This window comes from Lagopus leucura, unplaced genomic scaffold (assembly GCF_019238085.1).
Source record: "Lagopus leucura isolate 7727_CA_CO unplaced genomic scaffold, USGS_WTPT01 Super-Scaffold_100015, whole genome shotgun sequence".
NCBI lineage: Eukaryota > Metazoa > Chordata > Aves > Galliformes > Phasianidae > Lagopus > Lagopus leucura.
The window spans coordinates 12849542-12875740 of NW_024962269.1; the positions used below are offsets into that span (position 1 = coordinate 12849542).

The 26199-nt window shown below is 40.9% G+C and overlaps 1 long non-coding RNA gene across 4 annotated transcripts in view; it reads right to left on the reverse strand.

The window, feature by feature from the left end:
* The window catches only part of LOC122182753, a 351304-nt gene that overhangs the window by 126500 nt on the left and 198605 nt on the right, over positions 1-26199 (reverse strand). For all 4 annotated transcript variants that reach the window (XR_006179979.1, XR_006179980.1, XR_006179977.1 and 1 more), the window contains exon 4: positions 427-554. This is a non-coding gene — a long non-coding RNA (uncharacterized LOC122182753). The remainder of the gene's footprint in view (positions 1-426; positions 555-26199) is intronic.

A 26199-nucleotide genomic window follows, 5' to 3' on the forward strand; every position in this document is an offset into this window, starting at 1 on the left:
TGATGTGGTGCCAAGATGGTGCGAATATCTCTTTTTCCCTGTCACTGAATTAACTGTCCCAAAGCCAATCCTTCTGCAAGAAGGACGTGCACCATCACCTCAAAAGTGAATTATTTCCAAAAGTCCCAGCGTAGGTTAAAAAGAAGAGAGGGAAAAAAAGGAAGCTACACACTGCCAGGATGCATGGTAGAAAAATGGTGACAAACTGAGCAAAGGAGAACTTTATTAGAGGTCTGCTTTGTACTCAGCACCTGTATAGTATTTTAGTCTGTAGCTTTACAGAGCAGCTAGCTCCTCTTACCTTTACAATAGTGCTTTCCAAAACATGGGGAATTTTATTCCCATTTTACACCTGGGTAAATTGAGGCATAAAGCTTTTATGGTTTATTGGCCCCATATCTACCTTATCAGAAAGGTCCTCATTACCTTAGCAGGACAGGGCCTGTAGGCACTTGAGCTGAAGTCAGGAAGTGAATAGCAGGATGGTAATGCAGCTATAAGATGGAGTTAATTCTGTCTTCTGTTTGTTCTATGTTGAGAAATAACGTTCTTTCCTGCAAGACACCAGGACAAATAGAAAACTGTAGACACCGTGGCACTTAGCAAAAGATCTATGTTTTTTCTTCCCTATTCAAAATCCATCAGTATTATTTCTGAGGCTCCGTGAGAATTAAACTCTGTTATAGCTGTCTGACACACTATTTCTAGGTAAAAATGTGTTTTTCAGGCTCTTAAAATAATCCGTTCAACAAGCAGCAGTGTCTATTTGTGAAGAGACCGAGGCACGCCATTCCTTTGGACAGGTGAGGACCAAAATAAATAACAAAAGCAGCATCTGCAACTGTGAAATCAATTTAGAATTTAATTGCTGAAAACTATCTGACAACAAACTATAACAGTGCATGAAACAGTCCTGTAATGGAAGCGGTGGGTATTCCTGGAGTCGTTCACAATTAGCTGTGGATAAAATACAAGATTACAGTAGGAAACCAGCCTGGATATTGGCTCTAGCAAATAGGCAGACGACTTCTTTGCACCTTTAATTGCTATCATTCGAGGCCAGCAGCATATTCTCTCACGAGGATGCCAAACAACCCACGTGATCCAAACACTCTTTGGTACAAGCTGATCTCAGTTACCCGTAGGGCTATCACAACAGGCTTCCTGGCACAGAGCAACAGAATGGGAATATCTGGGCAGATTCAGGCTTTCTGAAAAATGGTGGCTTTATTCTACTATGGGTAAAAGGGATGAAGACAGGCTTACTGCTGTTTTCCTAGAAGCTCATTCCATAACTACACATAAATACGTTCCCAGCTACGCAAACCTCACTGTGAAACATACGTATTTACAGAGAGAGCCCAGATCTAGACAGGAGCAGGAGATAAAACCACAAGTATCTTTAGAAAGAATGACTGAAAATTTGCTGGGCTGTGGCTCTAACAGGTATAGTTCGACGTGAGCTGGGAAAAGTGGTTGCAGTGTGCAATAAATCAAGTTCCATCGCAGTTGTAGGGCAATACATCTTCACTTGGTAGAGGCAGAGCACGCTGCAGGAATCTGGCTGTGCCACTGGACCACCAAATGACCTTGGGTGGCTCGCTTTGCCTCCCAGCTCTCCGCTTCCCCCATCACTAAATGAACAGTGTCAACTACCTTCATTAAGTGCTTTCAGAGCATTTTATAACAGCAAGATATTGCTGTTATTACCATGCAGATGGCTGTGACTTTGTCGTAATCACCTATCAGATGATAGTGACAGTCTTGAGGGTTTCTCTTGAGCCCATGCATAGAGTACTGTTAAATATCAAACCTCGTTTTAATTTCTATATTTGAGGATGTGACCTCATATCTGTAATCATTTCTCAAGTAGTGAGTAATATAAAAGACTGAAAAAAAGTCATTTTTCTCATTCAAACAAGCGAAATGAAAAAAATAAAAAAAACTCCACAACTGATAGAGATTATAACAGTGGGAAGAACATGACAGTGATATCAGAAGAGAGGAAATAACATGTTAATGACATTCAATATTCTCCCTGTGTCAAGTCATCAGCATTTTTATTGCCACTTTTCCTCCGAATACAGTATCAGAATTTATTGAGACAATCTGTCTCCATCACCTGTGATATAATAAATTTTATTCAATAAGATATAGAATAATATTTATCTTTCAACTCCAATGACTAGTTTTAAGGGCAATAACAGCTTTTTACACAACAGCTACAAGTGTAGGAGTTTGTAAGTTTTAACGTCAGGCCTAGGGGCTACAAAGACTTTCCCATCAGAAACAGAGCAGTGAAGCACTTGTACTTCTGCCTCGCCAGTTTTTTGATTGTTTGCCCTTTGCTATGGTTCTCATTTGTAAAAGAGCTAGTGCCAAAAGACAAAACAAATGGTCCCAATACAGCTCCTGTGAGTACACATTTAATGGAAACTGAGGCTGGAAGAAGCTGGCACTTGTCATAAATTCAGGAGCTCAGCAGTAGAGCCCGGTATTTGATCTCCAAGGGGAAGAGGACAGCCAAGAAAAAGTTCCCACATTACTGCAGAAGGAAGGCAGGCAGGGGAGAGGCTGGAAAAGGAAAGTGAAGAAAGCCAAGGGTTTGTCATCTCTGGTGCAGAGCACGTGTCTGCATTTTAACCACCCAAGCCAACTTTTCAGCTGGCCATCCTAGGTAGCAATGTGGAGGGAGGACAACCTGGCTGCCCATAAGAACCAGAGATAGAGGTGATCTCAGCTTCCAAACAATTCCCTCTGGATATTTCTGATATTGGCCAACAGCCTTAAAAGTAGCAGGAAAGGAAGAAAGAGAATCACTGCAACTAGAAACCTCTAGCAGTTTCTGTTGGTTTTGTGTTTGTTTGTTTTCTTGATAGGGAAAGCAAAAGCAGTAACACTGGAGAGAAGATGGAAACCAACTTTGAAATACAGCCACAGCTGTTCCTGCTTTTGCTCTCCTCCCTTCCCTCAATCACACTACAAGAAAAGGCTGTGTACTTCAAATCATTTCCTGCCTGCAGCATCCTGATAAAGCCAGGCTTCCTGCCATTTGCCCAGCATGCTGGCACTCTGTCCTGTTCTTGTTCCCCTTGACATGTCCTAAGGCCTTCAATCAACCTGCTCTGCAGATCTCTGGGCTATCTGTGATCAGAGAACAAAATGCCATAAAATCCAAGAAACAGCTCTGGCTATGCCTACAATGGCATCCTAAGCAGCCACACCAACCCCTAAAACCTGTTAATTCCCCTCAGCCCTGTTCTACTACCCTCTTTCCAAGCAAATCCAGGCCAGCTGATGGTTCTGAGCTGCCTCCAGCAGATCATGTGCTCCATCTGGGAAGAATGGGAAGAAAAATCTCTTGGCCATAAGTGAGGACCAGCCAGGGCTTTGTAAAGGGGATGAAGATCGTTCTCATTGCCTTTGCACATCTCCTAGCGCACTGGGAACAGACAGCCACAGCAACACCTTGTAACCACTGGGGTTTTTAAAAAGCTGAGGCAAAAGGAGTGAGAAAAAGATCAGCAGCGTTGAGATGGAAGAGTCAAGTTTTTATGGCCTGAGTATCTGTGGTTCTACATAGGCCAGGCTGCCAAGAACAGCTTAGAGACTCTGCCAGAGCTGCGAATTCACCCCAGGAACCCAGAAATGCTCAGCTGTCTTCTGATAACATCCCTTAAAACATTTCATCTCCCTGAGTAAGGGATTGCTTGGGCCTGGTTTGCAGTTTGGAGGCTGTGGTGGAGGTTTGATCATGTACTGCTACATTCACCCTCCCTGCAGTGCCCACCAACCTTCTGCCAAAGCAACAGGTCCCAGCAGACCACATCTGCTTGACAACAGGCAAATGTCATTTTTGAGTACATCATATTCAGCTTTTGTCCCTGTAGTCACATCCATCTGAACCTACTGCCAGTTTATTCCCTTTAACGAATCCCCTACGAAACAGCCAAGGGCAAACATAAACCTTGCTTCTCAAGTTGCCTTTCATGGGCTGATGGAAATGAGACAGCCACAGTCAGTTTCAGTGCTGCCTGCCCCAACCAAGCTCTCCCTGCCTTTCTCCTACTGTAAGCTTATGATATTTGCAGCCTTGCAGCAGCCTTCTGTGGACTCCTGCCTTCATGTGCCTCCTGCACCTGCATACAGCGCCAAGGGGCTACCAGAAGACCTCTCTGTTGCCCACAAAGCTGTGCTGTCTCTCTTCCTTTCCTTTCCCTCCATCTCACACTCCTCTGCTCTCTCCTGGCAGTGTGGCTCCTTGCCAGCACATTGCACTGCCTCTGGGCATCTCACACTCCTTGCTTGGCTGACTCTTTACTCACCTGGCCCCACTGGATCTTACTGATTTCATTCCTGCCTTCCCTTTAGGCATAAAAGTTGTCGTTATTACATTTTCCACTCCCTGCTGGGCCATTGCTTTACCTTCCTAGTAATTCAGGATAGTTTCAAGTAATTTTGGAGGGGTTTTAATTTGAATTTCTTCTTTCTCAGTTCAGTGAATGGAAGGTGCTACTTTCACTGCATGACAGTAGCCTTACACACGTGCACACGTCATACACACGTTCTAGACAGTGATAGATATCAGCAGTCTGTATGTGTGTATACCCTGCTCACTGCAGGGCAGTTGGACTAGATGACCTTCAGGGGTCCTTCCCAGCCCAAACGATTCTATGACACATATGCGCTCTGATTGCTGTGGAGTTCCGGCCACCCTCTCCTCCCATGGCACTGAGACACACTGACCTCCCATTGCTTCCTATTCACTAGACACCAGGGTGTCTGGATTTATCCAAATGAGCAGCTGAATGAAGTTCCTGCTACAATTTTTTTTCTATTTCAGAAAAGAAGACAAAGAGCTTTCTCGTGACTGATGTGCAGAAAGCACTTCCCTTACCTCTCTACCTCTGCTCACACACGCACGCACCCCAGCCAGCAGGCAGCCAGGCAGATCAAACAGGAAAAGCTTTGGTGGGAGAAAGAAATCAGCTACAGCTATTTGGCATCCTATCCTCAATTACTCTGCACACATTGTCACAGTCCCAGCTCATATAAGAAATCTGGTGTGAGCAGTACAGGCTGGCTTTGGCCCATCTTATTTAAACTAACAGAAGTACCCACAGAGTTTTATATGGCTTTGAATATTGCAGGAGTGTTAAAAGGAAAGCAAACAGGTGGTCTTTTATTAAAAAAACTGACATTTTATAAGCACGTAATATCAGACAATGTACATAAGAAATATAAAAAAACTGTATGGGAAGGCAGCAAGCAAACACCCATCAAAATTTATTTATAACATAAGCTCCCACTCTCATACCTGATACACAGATTTGCACTGTTATTTCCCAGTGGAGCCTTGAGAAGGGTTTGCTCTGACCATCTGAGCTCCCCATCTTTCTGGGCACAGTGGGAGGCCCTGAACCTGATTTTGGATAAGAACTACCTGGTAGTCTGCATAACTGCAGTGGCGTCACATCCTCTTGTTTTTATCCAAAAATGAAGGAAGTGGGCATCTTCAATTGCAAAATAATTTTATTGGGTGATACTAAACTCAAGCTAAGCTGCCTTCAGAACAGTTAAGAAAGTGCCTGTTCTACCATTGGGGATTTTTGCACAACCCTTTTTCCTCCTCCAGTCAGCCTTCCACATACCTATGAGAAATGGAAGATGAGTCCCACAAAACAGAAGATTGCATTTTGCTCACAACTGGAAAATCAGTAGACTTCTTGGGAATATTAAAAAAAAACATACATTAAAATGTAACGCAGCTCCCAACCACTCACCAGGGAATAAACCGAAGAAATGTTGAATATTTTGCTAAAAACAGGCATTGCTACACATTCCAGGAAAACTTTGGAAAAACACTTGAACATCCAAATTCAACTCATGCCTCATATTCCTTACTGGTTGATTTTACATCTTCAGAAGAAAATTGTGCCAAATTTTGGATCTGACGCTGCACCTCAGTGGGCTACAAGTTGCTCTAACTTAGACCAGGATGAAATCCAGGGATGAAACCCACCCCTATGACACTGAAACTCTAATGGAATCCAGCTCAGGCTTCCATTCTAGAAGCGCTGGAATGAGACACTGCCTCACATATATCAAAGCATTTTAAAACACTCAAAAAAAAAAATCAACCCAAATGAGCCTGAAGCAAGCCTCTCTCCTCTGTGTGCACCACAAACTACAGCAATGCCACTATGTGTGGACATAAAAAATTCTCTTGCTGTTTAATTTCCTCTTCTCTTTCTCTTTGAAGAAAGTATAGCGAGCCCCAGAACACCCTTCAGGTAGACCTGTGCAGATGGGTGAGGTTACAAACCCTATTAGTGCCAATTGGCATAGTGGCACCAGGAATGTTAGAAATCTGCTAATCCCTTTTCAAAAGATGTAAATTGCTAAGTCAGTTCTAATGCCAACTTGGCTGCTTCTCTTCAACCAAAGAATTTAATACAGCAGAGGTCCCCTGAGAAGGAAAAATAGATTAAGCCCCCCCTAAAACTTTGGTAGTTGGTTTTACATACTGTGAGCCTCAGGCTGCTACTTGAATTTCACTTCAAACATTTACTGCAAAGTATCAGCTAATTTTTTTCTATTCGCCTGGTTACTCTTTAAAGGAGAAAATATCATTAACAAACCATGGATATAAAATATGAAATCAGAGATCAGCTACCGCAGAGGAGAAGCCAAACATCACTAAAAAGGATTAGTTTCTTTCACTGTCTAGAAATTTCTCATGGAAGACCTTGGCTGCCCTTTTGATATTAAAACTTCCTAACAAGTATTACACAGGGGTTCTAAATTAGAACTTGCTGTCACTGGGACAGTTATAAAGTCTTAAATACATCCCTTTGCAAGTTGAGCTCCGTCAAAATGCATGTATGTGTGGTGGAAATCAGTGGGAAATGGGTGTGTATTCGTGGAAAGTTGCCAGTCAGACCCATTAATTACGGCAGGAATTCTGCCAGCTGATTTATAAAATGAGCACCCAAGTTTTTCCAATTAATTCCCATCATTCCATTCTGGACAGTAATCCAGTAGTCAAAGTAAAATAAAGTTCGCTCTCAAGTGTACTCTAGTAAAACCAATTTTCTTTTGTACCATGATTTCAGCGAGTTCCTCCAGTTTATGCTAGGGGAGAGGATCATTGCTTCCCATGTTGTTTTCTAATTAATAATTATATATAGTGCAGTTGGGCAAGGTTACCAGCTCCCTCCAGTGCCAGTTGGCACAGAAGCACCAGGAACATCTGAAATTTATTAATTCTTTCTTCCAAAAGATCCAAATTGCTTTAAGAAAAAAAAAAAAAAGAAAAAAAAGACAGGAGAGAAGTGCTGTTACTTTTAGGCACAATCACAAACCAGGGACAGAGGCACCTGACTGCTACTAGGAAATATTGTCATTTCCACGGCTTTGTTTGCCCTTTACCTTCTGATATTGGACAAGTTCCCAGTCATCACCTAAAAGCCCAAGCAGTGTTCCAGGAAGCTGTAATGTGCTCACGTGAGTGTAAGGGACTTTGGGCTCTCATGAACAACTGCATCAGGTCTAAGAATATATGAACTGTGACTAGCATAGCAATCACTAGAGGTAATTGGAAACTATTTCCCATGGAAATTTAAAATTTGTATATGAAAAGTCACATCATTTTGGTTTTGAGCATTCTGCTTCAAGAGGGCATCAAGGTTTCCTGCAGAATGAACATCTTACTTCGAAGTAGTGGGAAAAAAAAAAAAAAAAGGAGACTGTTGTTAGCTCAGAAACAGCTTCAGATTCAAGAGAAATTCCAAGCAGGTTGTTAATAACACTTTAGTGGTATCTGGCATAATTGAAAACTCCACTGGAGCCAATCAAGTTAAGCCAGTGTAAAAATGGCCTAAGTTAGAAGAGAAGCCAGTCACGTTAAAATGGAACGAATTTATAAAACCGCACTTCCTTTTCACCTGTTGTAAAAGGCCCTTTTTTCCCCCCTTCCCAGGAAGTCAATCTATTCTTCATTCTATTTCAATTTCATTTTCTATTTCTTAAGCCCAAGAGCAACGTAGCTCTCTCTGGTCCCGAACGCTTTGCAAGAATGAGTAGAATAGTAAAGACAAATTTTTTGCTTTGAAAATATTTTTGTTCTAAGCACACATCTTCAGTCTTGAACTTCAAGGTATTTTCTACCAATCTAGAAGAGTGAAGCTGAACAGAATGCGACTCCACAGCCTGTTACCCAACTAATGTTTTTCCAGAAAAACTTCCCACATCTGTTCTGTCCCATCACATCTTCAGGCTTTGTGTTCACGATGTCATAATCTCCCAAGCCCATGAACACAGCAAAGTTTACTCAGGTCAATTGCAAGTCTTCCCTTTCTCTTAATTTTTTCTTTGTTTGTTTTATTCCGTTTCTGACAACAATAATCTCTTTTAATTGCCAGTTCTGCCAGTCGCACAATGGACCTTTCTTTCTGCTATCTGACCAGTAGAGCTCATAATTAGTGCTTAATTATAGTTTCTAGAGCTAGAGCCACTTTGGTCTGATAGGAAAAATCTGCTTTGTTACAGTCAATGAAGTATTTAAAGCTATGTCCAGAGTTGGAATAGGTTTATTAAACACTTGGGTAAGCAATAAACTAACTTTGATTGAGCGACTCAATAGCTTTTTTTTTTAATGTACTGGTTTAAAAAAATTAAGAAAAAAATTAGATAGACTTAAAAATAACTTGGCATGGTAAAGAAATGTCTCTGCTAAGAACACATGGCTGCCAGTGGGGTCTATCGCGTTGGATGCAACTCAATCTTCAGCTCCAGAAAAGAGCACTTTGCAAAATATGTGGCAGCATCATCGCTATTATCTGCAAAGGAGAAAGAATTCACTGAGGTCCTTCAGTCTGTTCAGAGCTAAATAAAGAATGATACTGCTGAGCATGGGTGTGTTTCTAAGGGAAGCTGCCAGAACTAATGAAAAAGAAAATCAACTCCTCGCTTTTTAATTTTGCTCATCGCTTTCCAAGTCTTTCAGGGGAAATTGGAGACTGTCCCAAATTCATGACAATTTTGAGTTTTGTGTACTAAGTTGTGATACAGACACAAGTTCTATCTGCCCACAGGTGCCCTCACACCTATCAGCTAGCTGAGACAATATTATTCTAGGCTTCTTTCCAGTAGGTCTGCCAGGCCACACAGACAGAAATGGAGAGAAGTGAAATAAAATAACCATTTTGGTGACATGGAGGAGGAAAAGGATTGTGCAACATCATTTCCAACCAGTTCTCGTGGCAGGCAGTAGCCTGTTTAGCCACATCATTCACTCCTTTAGACAAACAGAAAGGTTAACAGGAGGTGCCTTTGAAAAGAAGCAATAGCTTTCCACCAGGTGTAATTTTCAGAAGGGAAATAATCTTCAAGATCTGCATAAGAACTGGGTATATTATCAAGGGCAACACTATCTGCTGAATGGGTAACATTTATCAAACCCAAACTTTGCAGTCATATTAACTCCTTTCTTCATACAGATATTTTCCTGTTGTTTTTCTTCTGAAAATGCAATGCACTTCTCCAATTCAAGATGTGATAAGTTTACCCTTTTTTTTTCCCCAAGAGGACAAGAGTATTTTTTAGCCTTGCTTGGAAGAAAGAGAGAGGGAAAAAGGGAAAAATCTGACAAAATGTAGTCGCTGAAAAAATGTTTTTCTAATGTGACAACAGCATCCTTCCTCATTTAGCTGTGGACAGATGGAAGGCCACCGAAATATGCAGCCTCAGCCTGAAGTCAGTTTACTCCTTTTGTAAGTTTTCTCTGTTGAGGAGGTGATTTCATCATACTCAAAGTAGAGAGATAAACAGGCAATTTATTCATTACATGAGTTAGAAGGATTATTTGACCTTTTTTGATGCACAGAGCTGTGGTTACTTAAACGGACTCAGATTAGGACAGGATTGCACATCTCTGCAAGTTTCATTTGCCCCAGCGCAACTGAGTTTTCCTCTGTCTCTTCCCAACCAATGAAACCACATCATTATCAGTGGTATATATAACACTGTAGCATGGTATCACCATATCTTGGTGAAATGGAATTTGCACAGGATGCCTGTGCTGAGCTCATAGATGAATTTCTATTGTCCATTATCATTTATATCTAATATGAACCGTTCTACACAGCTCGCCTCTAATCCCCATGCTTGTTAAGGAGCTTAAAGAGTAAAAATCAGTTGATTTCAGGGCTTTTGGAGTTCAAGGTCAAAGTGATTATTTCTTTCTTTTTTTTTAAGGCATGGACTCACCACAGTTTCCAAAGTTCAGTTTTTTCCTGGTTCCCTAATTAGAAACTGTACCAAGAGCATATCTGGTGCCTTTTGTACATGAGATCAACCCCTTACCCTGGGACCAATTATAGAAAAATAGCTTTACACGTTTCACTGTTTGAATACCCAATGATCATACATGCCGTCACATTCTACAGCAAAGCTGTGATAAAAAACACACCATTAGCCATTTTGTTCTGTGCCTTTAAGAGAGTTTAAAATGAACATTCACACCATAAGCCTAGCAAGCACCACATGCACAAATACGGAGTCACAGATATAAATGCACTCATGAAGTCACATGCATTAGATACTTACAGGAAAGATATGCATAAATTAAAGTTTTCATCACATTTTCCTCTCTTGAAAACCTCATTTACCATCTCTATGGGACTAACATGCGTTTGTATGTATCACATAGATACCTATCATAAAGGTAGGTACAGGTATATATATTTAGACATGTGTAAAGACATGGGCAATAGGCACATGAATGCATTATCTGGCTCCGTCCCTACGTTTAAATGTAAGCCTTCCATAACAACTGATTTTCTCTCGAATTTAAGCAGTATCTGAACAAGTCAAAGAAAGGGTCAGAGATTAGAAGGGATTGTTTGGGATTCGGTAAAGTGCTTTACACTCCCCTTTTGAGAGCTAATAAAACATACAGTGCAGGAATGTCCCTAAAATTCCCCTCCTGCTTTCTGTGCCCATCAGCGCTTCGGTCCTTTGCTAGTGCTGCTGATCTGCATCCCGACCATTGACCTCCAATTAACCTCTGTAGCAACCCATGGATATTTAAACGCAAGGCACACAGTGAATCTATGCCTAATCTGGTGGGAGACTGAATCTGCCTTGCTGAGCTCATGTCCAAAGGAGAGGGTTACAGGAGAAGTCCACAGGGCCCTTAGTTAAAAGCATGCTTCCATGGCATGGGACCTGGAGACCTTTGCAAGGGGTGCATTGTCTGGGAACATATTAAGGATTCAGACCAGGCAATATATCAGCATTTATCAAACATTTAACTTTAAGAAAGCACTGCCTGAGCATGACATCATAAGTGGCTCCATGCTCTTGAAACAGTGCTGAAAGCTGTTGGAGCCAGCTCCATTACTTTCACTAGCCTTGTTCAGTGCTTTACCACAGGACAAACCACTTGACTTCTCTTTTTTAAAGTCCATAATGAAGACCAAATACCACTTCTTCCATTAATTAGCATGGCTAGAGAGTCACAGACCCCCTTTGATCCTTTGAAATGGTGCTGATACTCAGAGCCTTCTGCACCTAAGCCTCTAAGCCATTTGCAGTATCTATCCTCCTCCTTCTCTACTGTTCACAGCTCACAGAGAAGGATTGATACTAGGTTAGTAGGGTCAGAATCTGCTGTAATCCTGCAGAAAAGTTCATAATAGAGTCTAATTATATCAAGAAAAAAATGTTTATGTCTCACAGATCTTTTTTCTGACACGATTTGTCCCCAGGTTTCCTAGTCACTCCCAGGACAGGGCAACCTAAAGTAATATCAAAAGAAATAGACTCCACAGACATATTATTTCCTCAGGATATTAGCAAAGGAAATCCAAACTTGTAAGAATGGCACGTAAGTGGGGTTGGCCCTCTGCAGTTTCACAAGGGGAAAAAGAAAAGTTGTTGCATGAGCAAACAGAATGATGATCAGTTTCTTCAGACACATCACCTGCACATCACCTAAACCACCATGCTGCCTTCCTCTCCTGAATACCCCTTCCTGGACACTCTCACATGACCTATTTGGCCAACTCAAGAGCCAAATACACCACAGTGTGCTCAAATCTACCTGTAGATCTGCACTGTCTGAGCTGTAGGAAAACCTTCCCTCCACCAGCTTTCAGTTCTCCAAAAGTTTTTATTAGCAAAATGCTAATAAATAAGTCTACTTCTGTGCCAGATTTTGCTGAAACTAACAAGCTCAAAACTTACGAGGGACAGACTGAAACATGGATGGACAGAGTCAACTATATGTTAGCTACTAAATATTAACAGTTTCTTCCCTGATGACGTTTCAGCTTAATTACACATATCAGCACCTTCTCATCTAAACAGATGAGTTGCATCCTGGCCAAAAAATCATGAAATAGGACCCTCCTTGTGCCAGTGAGGGGCACAAAGAAATGGGTAAAGGAGTTCATGACCTTCAATTTGAATCAATCCTTGCCAGCTTTTTAAATTCCAACAGCCATTAAACTAATTCCAAACAGATTATATCTGCCATAATAGTGACTAGCAAGCCCAGGAGAGAGATGTTTTTTAAAGTACCCAGTCACTTAATTTCATCGTGGTTTATAAATCAGTATCAACGCAGTGAATTACTTCTGAAAGCAAAGTTGGCCTCTTGCAAATTCTGGGACCAATTCTGAAAACATCAAAATATTTCTGAGCAGCAAGGTTAATCAGAATGCCTGGAAGTGTTTACTTTTGTCAACCCTATTGAAAAGTAATTCAGCGAAATCACAAAGGGGAAGAGGAAATGGCTATCAAACTACTTCCATTTCATCTTGGAAAGAGTGGTGCCTGTCCTTGTCAGTCACACGGTGCTGGGGCAGAAGAAAAATCTCTGTTCCCACTGTGCCAGGAGCAAACAGTGGGAGAGAAGAATATGAGAGGCTCTATGAAGAAGGCAGTGGGGAAAAGGCGGCGGTTGGATTGGATAAAAAAGGAGAAAGAAGAGTCCAACCAAACAAAGCCATGAACATTTATTCAACTCATGTCAAAAAAAGATATGTAAGCCTTGTAACATATTGACAAATCCCTCACTAAACTGAAATGCAAGCTGCAACTTGAAAAGCTAACACATGCAAACACTTGCAAAATAGACCCTACAGCACTAATTTCAGCACTACTAAGCCAAGTAGGATACCTACTTTTTGGATAACTCTTCTGCATGAAACACAGATAGCTTTTTTCTGAGAAATCATCTCTAAAAGCAAAAATGCTGAGGGTTTTTTTTTTTTCCCCCCAGCTCTATTAAGGAAACATGCCAGTTTCAGGCTTCCAACAGGGAAAGGGAATAAAATAAAAAGTTTATAAATTATGAAAAGCGAGTTGACAGTGTGTCCTTATAAATATGAAGATTACCTACGCTACCCTCATGAATCTGAAAAGTCACAGCTTAAAAAAAAATGGCAAAAACTACATATTCAGCAAACTGAAAAATAATGGGCAGGTTTTGCTGACCAGGGAATAGTCTGCAATTTAGTTCTTTTCTTGTTTAACATTTACTGTATATTTCACCATCCTGAAATATTATTAAGTTTACAGGAAAAGACCCATTTTCCACAGAAAGGTCCCGCTATTGACAATATGAAATACAGTCTGATATCTTGGAATATCCTCTGAATCTATTTAAAGTCCCTAAGGAAAATCCTCTTTTTCTAAAAACAAAGATATTTGTTACGTCAGCCCGCAGATATAGACACACATCTATATGAGTGTGAGTCCACAAAAAAGCCACACATACAGTTTCTTGCTTATAGAGTTACTACTTGTGGTGGCTCATCAAATCATAGAAATTGGAAAGTTTGAGTGAACTGGTAGATGGATTGGTTTAAGAAAGGCATAAATACGCAAATAAAAGTGTGCCCTTTCATCCAATGTCTCTCTCTCTATATATATACAGTATAAACTACCATGATCTCAGCTGAAGACTCAAGGCACTGTTACTACAGTTCACCTCTAAACATGGCAAGTACTCATTTTGTACTGACAGTCATTAGAGGCACCAGAGCCGAAGGTGTTCCCTCCAATAAATGGTCTGAAATGACAACAAGAAGAAAGTTTTCTCAATTGCCACAGTCACTTCAAAACTTCAGTGTCAATTAATTTTGGCAGCTTTGGGAACTAAAAGACTATACATATTTTGATTAGAAGCACAAATGTTGCAATGGGTCATTTCACATTTTCAAAGCTTCCTCACCTGTAATATTTGGGGGCTGAGAATTAAAACCTTAGAAACAAAAGGGAGAGAGAGAGAACCCTGTAAATTTCCTTGTTGCATGTCTAACACAAGTTTGCTTTGCCTGGGAATTATTTTTTGAAACACACCAAGTTTTCTCCATTAGTGCTGTATAAATATCATCTCCAGTGCAGAGCCTGGAGGGAGTTCAGGAGTTTGACTTAATCAGAACAGCTAACATGCATTCAGAAGTTTGGTTTGGAAAATAGTTGAGAATACTGAATAGGTTCAGCCAGCCCTTTGATGAAGCAACACTGTACCATACAAGAAGGGTGAGTTCTCATCACCACAGTGTTAATTACTTCAGTCTGAGTAAGTGCCCACCAGATCTAGTGGTGTTCATTTTCACAGTCCTGCTAAACTTTGGATAGGGGGAGATAAATATTGTCAAGAAAAAAAAGGAAAAGTAATTATTTTGAATTATTTACATTTCCAATTGGGTAGATTGAAATTTTTTTCTTAGATTTTCTGCTGGGGAAAAAGAAAGAACATTTTTTCTTAAATACATCTTTTCCATGGGAAAAAAAAAAAACACTTTGCTCCTCAAAGTTTGATTTTCTGACAGGGAAGCTGAAATGATTAGTTAACCTTGCAAGTTTTATCCAGTAATAATAATGTAAGTAATGTAAGTTAACCTTGAAAGTTTTATCCCATTTGGGCTAAAGCTTATGAATTAATCCCACCACGCAGAAGTGGAACTATCACTGTCTTATTCAGATAAACAAGGTTAAGCACACAAAAGAAGACTGTGAAACAGCTGTCTCTTAAGGAAACAACACAGCTGGAATGATACCTGAAAGATCTCGTGTTCTCCTCCCAGCGTGTGGAGGAAGTTCATAGGATACCTGTCTATAGGAGATGGGAAAAGGAGACAAAAGCTGTCTCCCAGGGAAGTGGGAAATACTTTGGGGCACAGATTTCAGCTCCTTGCCTGAATCTCACCTTGAGGTGAACAATCTTGTTCACCATGACTGGTAGGTCCTGAAAAAAAATTGCAGCACACAGGAGAATACCTATAGTTCAGCAGATGCATTTTCCTTTAGCTTTGGGTTTTTTCCGACCCCTCAGATTTGACCCCGAGATGTTTCTGCCCTGTCACGTGCAGTTTCACATCTAGTGATTATATACACATATCAGGTCTGGCTAATTCAAACCTTTGTCCCAGCCCAGTTCAGTCTGACCCAATCCCACCACCAGCCTTGGCCAAAGGAATGAGCTCATCATTATGGCACTGAGCCAAACCTGCAACTGAACTATAAAAAAGCAATTAGAAAACACTGTTCTGGAGGAACACAACCCACCATCTTGCCATCTGGTGATGAAACTTCCCAGTGCAGCTGCCTCGAGCACAGTTGAAGCAGGGTGTGAACTGGGGCCCAACACTGTGGGTGCTTCTGTTCATTTGGAGTTTGTCACCTTAGTTCTAGACCTGCTCTGTAGCTTTGCCTTTTCTCATTCACACAAACATGGGGCTTCCCTTTTGCCAAGCACCTCAACTTTCCTAGCCCAGCTCTGATGAAGAAATCAGAGCGTCCACCATAACTTGAGCAACACCAGGAGCTCAGCAGCTCCCTGAACCCTGGACATACCAAAGAACAAATGCCAAATGATCAAGAGGCCTTTTATAGCAACTTGGTGAACTTGGTTCCCCCCTCCCCCAATTATTCCACAGTTTGGAAGGTACAACACAGCATAACGGACCACTGACAGTCTTGAGCAGGAGCAGAGGGGCAATGTGGGGGAGAACTCCTGCCCCAACACCCAGACATACCAAGCCTCGTTCTTTAACCTCCAGCATCTCAACTGACTTGGGCTATGGGCATGGGGAAAGGAAGGAGGAAGTCAGGCTCTGAAAATTGATTTAATTCTTGGTAATACTACTTGCACAATAATCTGTTCCTTTCAGAAGGACGCAGATTAGGGAAGCATTTGGTCAAGGGGCAGTAGAGGGCACTCCAGGCCAGATCAGGTTAAGTTTTGGTCACTTTATCTCTTCTTGTTGACGTAAAGGCTTGAGGCCATGGCCTAGGGTTTTCCTGCAGAAATGTGTTTACAAGCAGGTCAAGGACTTGCAGACAGATAACCATTAGCAAAACAACTTTTCTATTGACAAAAGAGCACAGAATAGTGTGTTGGCAGATGAATTCTCTTGTTTTGTTAAAGAAAAAGAGAAGTTAAATCAAAGGGCTGCACTCCAGCTGGTTCTCACAACTGGGTTTTCCAGCAAGGAATTAAGATCAAAACTTGCTCCTCATCCACTTGCAAAATGATACTGAGGACTCACGCCAAAGTGCATTTGGCAATAAATCAAGATGGGATTTATTACTGGTCAGCAAACGTGTAAAGCTTGTTAGCAGATTTGTTAACCCTGACTCTGCCTTCAAACTGGATACGTCTGTGGGTCCCCAGCCTGGGTAACTCACCTGGAATCAGGCTTCCCTCAAAGCTCTCTTCCCACCAGCCCCGTTTCATCATGTTTTCTCAAAGCTCAGGAGTCATTTGAGCAGAAAACAGCCAATTTATGGGTTTTGTGCACAACTCACATGAGAGCAGCTCTAGGAAATATTAGTGGAACAGGCTAAGATGTAAGTTTCAGATCAAAACTCCCAGCATTGGACCACCAATCAGTGCCAAAATTTCCATAAAGCACACACACAAAAAAGCAGGATTTTAAACAGCCACAAAAACAATTAAATATGTTTTTAAAAAGCCACTTCAGAACTATAGTTATTTGCTACCTGTCAGCCAGAGTTACAAAGTTAGTGCATAACCAGCAGGGGAAGTGGCTTCTCAGAAAGCCTCGTTCAGACCCACTGGAGGAATTTGTGGTCTGTTTTGTGTACAGTTTGTGGTGTCTGAGTCATGACCCGACTCCAAGAGCCTCTGGTTGGGGGATGACAAACACTGTCCCTCTGACGGAGGCCTTGCATTAGTCAGAAACCAAATGTGTGCACGCTCAGGAAAGCTGGGACATTTGAAGCCCAAACAATAAAGAAAGCAAAACAACATGAGCTAAGCCCATTGGAATCAGCAGAAGGGTTTCATGTAGTTTGTCTGGCTGTCCAAGAGAGTTAAAAAATCAGCCCACAGCATGAGCAAATAGAAGAAAAGGTCAGCATTTGCCTATGGATGCACATCCATGTCTGCATTACTACACAACACAGGAAAAGCGAAATCATTGTCAAGGCCATTCCATAAACCAAGGAGAAAGTACAGTTGGGATAACTCAGAGCTGTCTCATTAAAATAATGACCACGGGTTTGTTTTCCTTCAAGTTTCTTTTTATCCCTCCCTCCCAGCCCTCACTCCCTCCTGCACACGCAGGTTGCACGTCAGTGCAGAGTCAGGAGGTTCTTGCCCATGGAGGCTGGACAATGCGGCATGTGCAGGCTCAGCAGCCAAATACCATTCAAGCCCCCTGCTTCCCACAAGCCCTCCCTTTTAAAGAGCCCGCTGCTGTGAAAGAAGCTGTTTCTCCAAGGAAGGGCTGCCTTGTCTTTATTAATCATGACACCAAGTGCCACTCAATGCACGCAGTTGTGTGCCTGCATCTCCGTCACTACTTCCCTCCAGCCCCATTAATACTATTAAAAACTCAATAAATTTTGCTATCACCTTTCCTTAAATCATATTCCTCTATGAAGTGTAGCTATTAAAAGTGCCTGTAAACTCTTCCTATTAAAATGACATTTTAAAAGGCTTGATTTGAACATGGCTATGTCACTTAAAGTGGAAAAGTTTCTGTGAGTTCCCTTCCAAGCTGTTAAAGATTAGCTTGATGTAGATAAGACTATTCCCCAAACTCATTATCTGTCTTCAAAATGCACCTTAAGGACTACTTAATAAAGTCAAGGTTACGTGAAGAGTATTTCAGAGAAAAATCAGTGAATGACTATTAATAAATCTGCATTACAGATTGGTTATTTTGCCAATGTCTTTCATCTGAGCAGTAGATGATTTTATTATTTTTTTTTAAACAAGCACGTGTTGCTTCCTTATACAGGTCACCGGTGAATCAGTGACAGAGGATTTCAGCTTGTTTACAATTAATGTGATTTACACAATATAAGACATTCCATGGGGAAGAGTCACTTATCTCTGACCAGTATGAATGTACTGCACCAGCCTTACAGTTAGAAAGAAAGTCAGGCTGCTCACTGTTTAATTCCCAAAAATCTTGTTTCCTACTTATTTCAATGCTAACTGTGGGAAATACTAATCCTGTGAGCTCCAGCACCAGATAGCAGCAAGTCCCTTCAACAGCAATGCAGCCCAACTTCTTGAAACAGGAGATGCTTTAGCCTAGACAGAATTTATTCTCAAGACCTTCACACTGGTTGCCCGTGCTATAATGTCTTGCAATAGTCACTATGGATTGCTGTCATCTACTTCACTGTCTTCACCACTGCTGCCAGATCAGCATGAAAGGTTATGCCCAAGGACTGGCATTTGACCCTGCAGTCATTGTTAACGATTCACCCACGCAGCAAGGACACCATCTCGCCCTGGGCTGACACAAGCAGCTCCAGCACTACTCCTCTCCATAGAGGCGATCAAGCTGCTCCAAAACCCACTCACCTGCCTCTCTGTGCATGTCAAAGGAAGTGGCACAGGACCACAGGAGAGACATCAGCTATTTCTTAAAGATGGGAGAAAGTCCCACCAGAGCTAAGTTGGATGAAAATTTGGGTTGGAAGTATAAGGGTAAATTCAATCTATCAATTAGTTTTCTCACTACTTTGTTTTTTCTCCTGTTTTTAAGCTTTTAAATACTTTAAGTTTTTAAACTACTGCTACTACTTCCAGAGGAAAGCAGTCACCATAGAAGCTCCCATCTGTATATGCACCAAAAAGGTAACTGTGCAGACTCCTGCTGGGCTGGCTTGCTGGAAACTGTTGATTCACTGTACATGGAACAGCTCCAAGCTATTACCAGTTTACCTGCTATTTGACCAGCTCAGAGGAATTTGCATAACACACGTTTCTACATTGGCCATTCTCTACCTTGTACAGTAAATATTAGCTTGATTAAAGGCAAGCAATAATATTATTAATATAAATCTGTGTAGATAATCATTAGCTGTCCCTTACCTTTATCTACAAGTGGTTCCATGAACTCTGTGCTTGTTGACACTGGAGCATGCATTATTGAGATGGAACTGTATTTTTACCAGGTTTTTGTTTCAGGTGTTAGGTCCTCAAAAAACTTGCGTACATCCATAAGGATTATTGCACACAACTGAAATCCTACTCAAGCCCATGCTCTGTGCATGCCAGATGGAGAGCAGCTCTTGTCCAAGAGTCACATACTTCATTAGCACAATACTGAACCTGAGCCTCTCAGCAGGGTATTTCAACTTGATCAGAGTGAATTTAAACCTGCCCACAGTACCAGCAGAGACAAGCCCACCATGGTCTGCATGAGCAAGTGTAAATAATAACAGCAGCAGCCAGCAATTACTCTGCAAAAAATACAAAAGCTTGGATCTGCTTACAAACCACAACACTAATTTTAGTGCTGCGCTTAGGTTCTCCAGTTTAGGGGATTTACACATCAGTTATAGGAGATCTGGTAATTAGGAGACACACCCTTGTGAGTCTCCCTACTATTTTTCAGATGAAATCCAATTCACCCTTCGTTTCACCTATAGAATTTTTTTTTATTATTATTTCCTGAAACTGAAGACAGCAAAAAAGGAAAACCATCTGAGCCCTTCCAGTGCTACCTACTTCCACTGTTAGTAGAACTAGAGAAGCATATTAGAGTAAAGCTCCCTCAATACCAACACACGCACTGGGGCTTAATGGGCAGAACTCCCCCTGCAGAGCTGATGGATCCAAGGGTATAATCATTTTGTTGCTGACACTTGGCTTGAAGTCTTAGTGAGAACAAGCTGCAAGAATATTTAAATCCCCAAAACGAGTAGAGTAGGAACATGCAGGGATGGCAAAGGAGAGATAGACCACAACGAATTACCCTGGAGAAGAGCTCTTTTGGTATATTTCTCCATAGATAGCAAAAGATTTTGAACAGGCAAGTTGTGTCATACACACTAAGCCTTTTATTCTGCATTTCTCATCTTCCTAGTTTATCTAAAACCCACGCTGCGTTGAGTGAATTTGGATGCTGATTGAAAAGTACATTATATAGCAGTTACCTGTGAGATGTGCACTTTAGAAGTGAAGGTTTAGGGGCAGAGGAAAGGCATATAATAAAGAGTAGTGTACTTTGAAAGGTCTAGGCAATGCTGCAAGAAATGGCATTACCTCACAGTTGTCAAGGCTCAGAAGTTTTATTACCAAGGAATTTCACTTTTGCCTCTTATTCTTAACACAGTGGCCAGTTCTGGGACTGAGGATTTGCTGATCTAATATAGATAGCGATTCCATAGGTTTGTTCAGATTTATATAGACAGCACCTTGGGATCAGGAATTACATTTAAAATGTAATAAAATGTTCTTGTGCACTTTTACTCACAAATACTGTACTTAAAAAAGTAAACATCAAATAATGTCAGGTATCTTTCAAGAAAATGTTGACATAGCTCCAAGAGCTCATACAGATGACTGAATAGTTTTCTGAGTAAACTTAATAAACTCATATTCTTATACTTGTAGTGTAGCTTGAAGTATCACATCACGAAGAAGAGAGAAAAACTAAGCCATATAAATTAGAAGAAATCTCTTTTAAACATGGTTTTCAACATAGAGATATAATATAGACATTTATGTAGGCATGCTTTTATACTATTTGCAGTCCTAGGGTTTAAAAAGTAAAGATAACATCTAAGTCCCACTCATGGCAACGAATTAAATTCCCACTGTTTAAATTTCGTCCCTATTCTCAAAGATCTCAGCCTTTTCCCAATCACCAGCAATATAACAATCTCAAGGAGCAGGATTTGACCCCCTAATGTGTTCAGAAGGACTCTGTGTAAGTTCAGGAGTTTTAACACAATTGCTCCTCTAAGTAGTCACAATGATTCATCTACATTATCTGTCTTTATTAAACAGTCATTTCCCCTAGCAAGTCCCACTCAAGGGAATCCTTATTATTCAGACAAGCCCTTACAGTCATAATGACACGAAATACATATATAGGAGTAGTTAATAATACTGTTATTTCTATGTGTGTGGATAAACACTGGCTGGTAACTTTATATCAACAATCCATCTGAGCAGAGACAAATCCACAGTTTACGCAAGCAGGCAACCCGTAATGCTATGAGGTGTGGTGAATAACAGAAAGCAAGGCAGAGCCCTGAGAGACAGCAAATTGGGATTCTTAATGTATTTTGCCCAACAACATAAAATTAGCTCGCTCTTACAGGAATTGATGAGACTGCTCCAAAGCTCGGTTGCAGAGACTATATATAATCTCTGCTCCAACAGGGTAGATTCTAAGCTAGAACCTACCCAATCCATTTATGATGCCCAGGTCCAGTTGAAAAGTCCTGCAAAACGCTTCATTCTGAGCCTGCAGCTGAAGCAGTGCAAAAGTTTAAGCAAAGTAAAACCTACTTTTCCTCTCTCCATCCGTTTGCGGTTTCTTTGTGCCATCCCTCAGCCATGCACAGGTAAATTAGCTCCAGAATGAACACTGCAAGCCTTTATGGAGTATGCTGCTCTTTGATCTCCCTTGTTTCTGCCCACAGAAGAACACGGCGAGCTAAGCACAGCAATTAGCGGTAACAGCTATTAACGGGCTTCACAAAAGATACAAAAGGACACAAGTAGGAGGTTTACAGCGTGATGGATAAAAACAAAGTGGATACTTTCTTTTGCACATCATTCCTTCAGCAAGCTAAGGCTAAGAGACCATGGGGATGACTGGCAAACAGTCTGCACTTCTGGTAAATGGACCTAACAATGAATATACCCAGCAGCACAGAAAGTAAGTTTAGCTTGTCCTTAACTAAGATCTGTATGAAGAAAAACCATTTGAGAAGACTCTGCTGGACTGAGCTAAGACTAAGGAAATCACCACAGACACTGCTATAAACACTTTGATTTCTGTGCTAGAAGAAATGCAAAGAAAATGAAAAAAGAAATCAGACACTGACTTCTCCATAGAAGTACATTACTTTCCATTCACTGTCACCCCAGAAGAGGCCATAAACCACAAAATTACTCTTTCTATTACTGGACAACAGTTTACAAGCCCTAATCACCTCTAGGAAATACTGGAGCACCCCAAACCAACCTTCTACCACTCCATTCTGATGCTCAGACCTCAGCATAGACCACAGGTGATGGCTCTGCACCATGACAGTGACAGCTCACACTGACTCATTTACAAATACGTATGTTTAGATTACACATACAGATATATGTATAAAAAGCTGGAAAGAAAGTAAAGGAAAGAGATGCAACAAATCACAGAATGTCTGCAGACTTACAGCCATGAGCAATTTCTTAAATTAGGAAGGAAAACATACATTAATCAGGATATTAGCTCCAGACTGTAACAACATCAGGAGCATTGCTTCTACACAGAAAGTCACGAATAGACTTAAACAACATTCATATGACATTAACATAATCATTGGCTTTTATCAATAACATACATGAAAGATCAAAAGGTCAATAACTTTTGCCTCCACTGTGAACTCTAGATGTGTGAAAATCTACAGGAACAACAATAACAACAATTATTTTTACTTTGTCACCTAGCACTTTGTCCAAGGGCATCTCAGAGAAGATGGGAGGCAGTAGTTTATGTTTCCAGAGCCATTTAACTCCACTATTGTTTTGTATTGACTGTGTAATCAAAGTAGATAAAGTCTCACTGCAAACAGTGGTTGCAGATCTACTGAACAAAATCTACTGCACACACTGATGGTGAGCTCCCATTCATGACAGTGGGTAGATTCTGAGGAAGAGAGTAAACTGGAACAAACTCAGGTTGGACACTAAGAAAAAAATTATTCTCAGAAAGAGTAGGGATGCAATGGCACAGGCTGCACAGGGAGGCGGTGCTGTCACAGCCCCTGGAGGTGTTCAAGAGCTGAGATGTGTCACTGAGGGGATGGGTTGACAGCTGGAACAGAGGATCTCAGAGTCTTTTCTAATATTAATGACTACTTCAAGCAATAGGGCAACTTCAATGAGAACTTCTGTGGCAGGCTGAACCTGGAGCAAACTCTGGGACTTTGTGGACACTACAGCTCTCTGCCATGAAAAAAGGCAGTTCAGTACCAATTTCTTTCTCACCATAAGCTGCATAAATTGTAAATTGTTATTCATATCTGGTAGATGGGGAAAATGAGACATGGAGAAGTAAAACACGCCTAGGAGCATAATGAGTTCAGGAATAAAAATCTGAGATCCCTTTTCTGATGACTACAAATGTGTCCTTATTACATTCCCACATTTCCAGACAGTTAGACATGAGTTTTCCCCACATTATTCCCTCCCTCAGAAGTGACTTTACTAACACCCACATAAGACAAAGCAATGTTCAATTTGCCTGCTAAGCTGCTGCTGAGAATGCCCTATTAACCATCCTCCTATTTTTTTCCCCAATTTGATTAATAACTTGTGTTGTAACTGATCTAGACCTGGAAAAAGCACTTGGCTCATGTCCCTTCGTCAGTATCTCCAGCATGGTGTGGATGAAGATCAGAAATCTGTTAAGTGAGGAACGGAAACCTCCAGCTGAAGGAGCTTCAATGGCCTTCTTACTTGAGAATATTTAAAATTGAGAGCTTTGGTGAGGTAGGAATTATGTTTAAGAATCCTATATACGCTTATTTCAACTTAGCCTTAAAGGAACATTCTATCTACTTCTAAAGTGAAGAAAAAGCTTTCTTGGATTCAGTTTCCTTTGATCACTTTTTTTTTTTTTTTTTTTAAATCAGCTGATGGTGATATTGTATTGTTTTCTTGAAGTTTGCTTAATTCCTTCCTTCAAACCTGAGCCATGTAGCACATTAACTACTGAGACACATTGGTGAGAGCTAGGTGGGAAAGTGCGATAGAAGCAGACATGAAGTTTTCCTTTCCCCCTCCCCTTGTCCTCTCACAGAAGCACAGGGTACAGCTAAGACCTGAGGTGGAAGGCACTGTGCTGCCTATCACCCTTTTTTCACATTTACCTGCAGTACTGGTCATCTGATCCCAATTCCCTTATTATCGTATCAGGCTAATGGGAATTGCAGTCCAGCATGGGGATAAAGAGCACATAAAACCTTCAGAAATACTTGTCAAGACTTTCCCTTATACTTGCAGATGTTAAAACCAGAGGGCTCTAGTACGTATACTATTGGATACCAAGTGCTAACTTGATTTCTAATGCAATCACCTATAAAATACAACCAATATTTCTGTGAACTACTTCCTATGACACTTCCCCCCACCGAATGCTCTCTGTAAGCTTTTTAATGTTATCTTCAGATATTCAGAATCACTAATGCATCATCACTTGATGATGGATGTAGGAAATCTACCCAATGTTAGAGTTTTGACAAATACTATCCTTTGTTTACAGTGTGCTCACTTTTAACTACTCAGCACTCTCCATTATGTCTCCGGACATGCTAATCACCCAGTATTTTTTCCACTCCCTAACTGGAAGTCTTTAAGCTATTAAAAGAGAAACATGTGATAATACATGTGTTTGAATATTCCTCAGATTAAAAGTTACTCTTGACAGAAACTGTATATATTCAGCAATTCAAAACTATATGCATCAGCATCCACTGTCTGAATACTCACAATAACTGATGATGTGATCCCCTCATGTGCACTAAAAACATCACTCTCTCAAGCACAGAGATGTCCAGAGATTTATGGAGGCTGCTCCAAAAGTAATGACTCTTATTTTGCTGTAGTTTGGGAAAAGGTTTTTAATGCTTTTTTTTTTTTTTTTAAATAACCTTCATCTATTTTCCCCTTACTATATAATATGAGAAAGGTCAAATTCTACATGTCGAAAGTCTACCTTTAAAATAGGATGCTGCACACCAAGGCAAACTCCACTAAGGCTTGTGGTGTTTGTTTATTAAGACAAATTAATTTGGTTATTAGTGGCCTGGAGTTTCACTTAATTCTTCAGACAGAACAAAAGTCAGTGGACCTCAACTGTCCTTAATTACTTTCTCTGGACGTGATCTCTTCTCAGAGCATCTGAAGCCAATATACATCTGTTGTCTTTAACACTTTTGGATGGAGATATAGACATCATTATTCTCCCTACTCTTTCCCCTGCCTCCCCAAATCAAAGGAAACTCAAATATGCTGTTTACAAGCCCATAGACTGTGCAGTGTTGGCCCATTTCCATTACTTGCTGAATCAGGTCATGAGATCCGTACGTCTGAACTCAAGAGGGGTTTGTGTTGGCATCTGGTCTCAGACTCCGTACAGCAGAGTCAGCTATAGACAAAAATGTAATTTTAAAAAGATAAGGACTCCCCATTTAAAAAAAAATAAATAAAGCATAAGAGTGAATGAGATACTTACACTTGAATAAATTAGTCATTAAACAACATTGCTCAATTTTATCTTCCTTTTTCTCTGAGGCTTCTATGGTCACAGATGTTTTCTGCAGTTTTGAGGTAAGGGGGCAATAGCACTGCAGTTTTTCTTAAAAAAATATGTAAGAAATTATGCTTACAACAGTGCAGCTTTGAGAGCCGCGCTCACATACACTCCCTCTCTCTGTTCGGCTTCATTTGATAGCTATGAACTGTGGATAAAGAATAAATATGGCTTTTCAGTGCCCTAGGACTCTCACCTGACTTATTTATGTCTGACCTGGTAGAACACCGCTGACCTTGGAAAGTTTAATTGAGGCTGGGATTATATGGCACTGCTTGAGGCCACCTGAATTTAGAGGGTGTGACACTTTCTCTCTTACTGACTCTCTCATGTCTGCTAGGGGATGCATGTGTGCATGCACATTTGTGTACCCTAAATT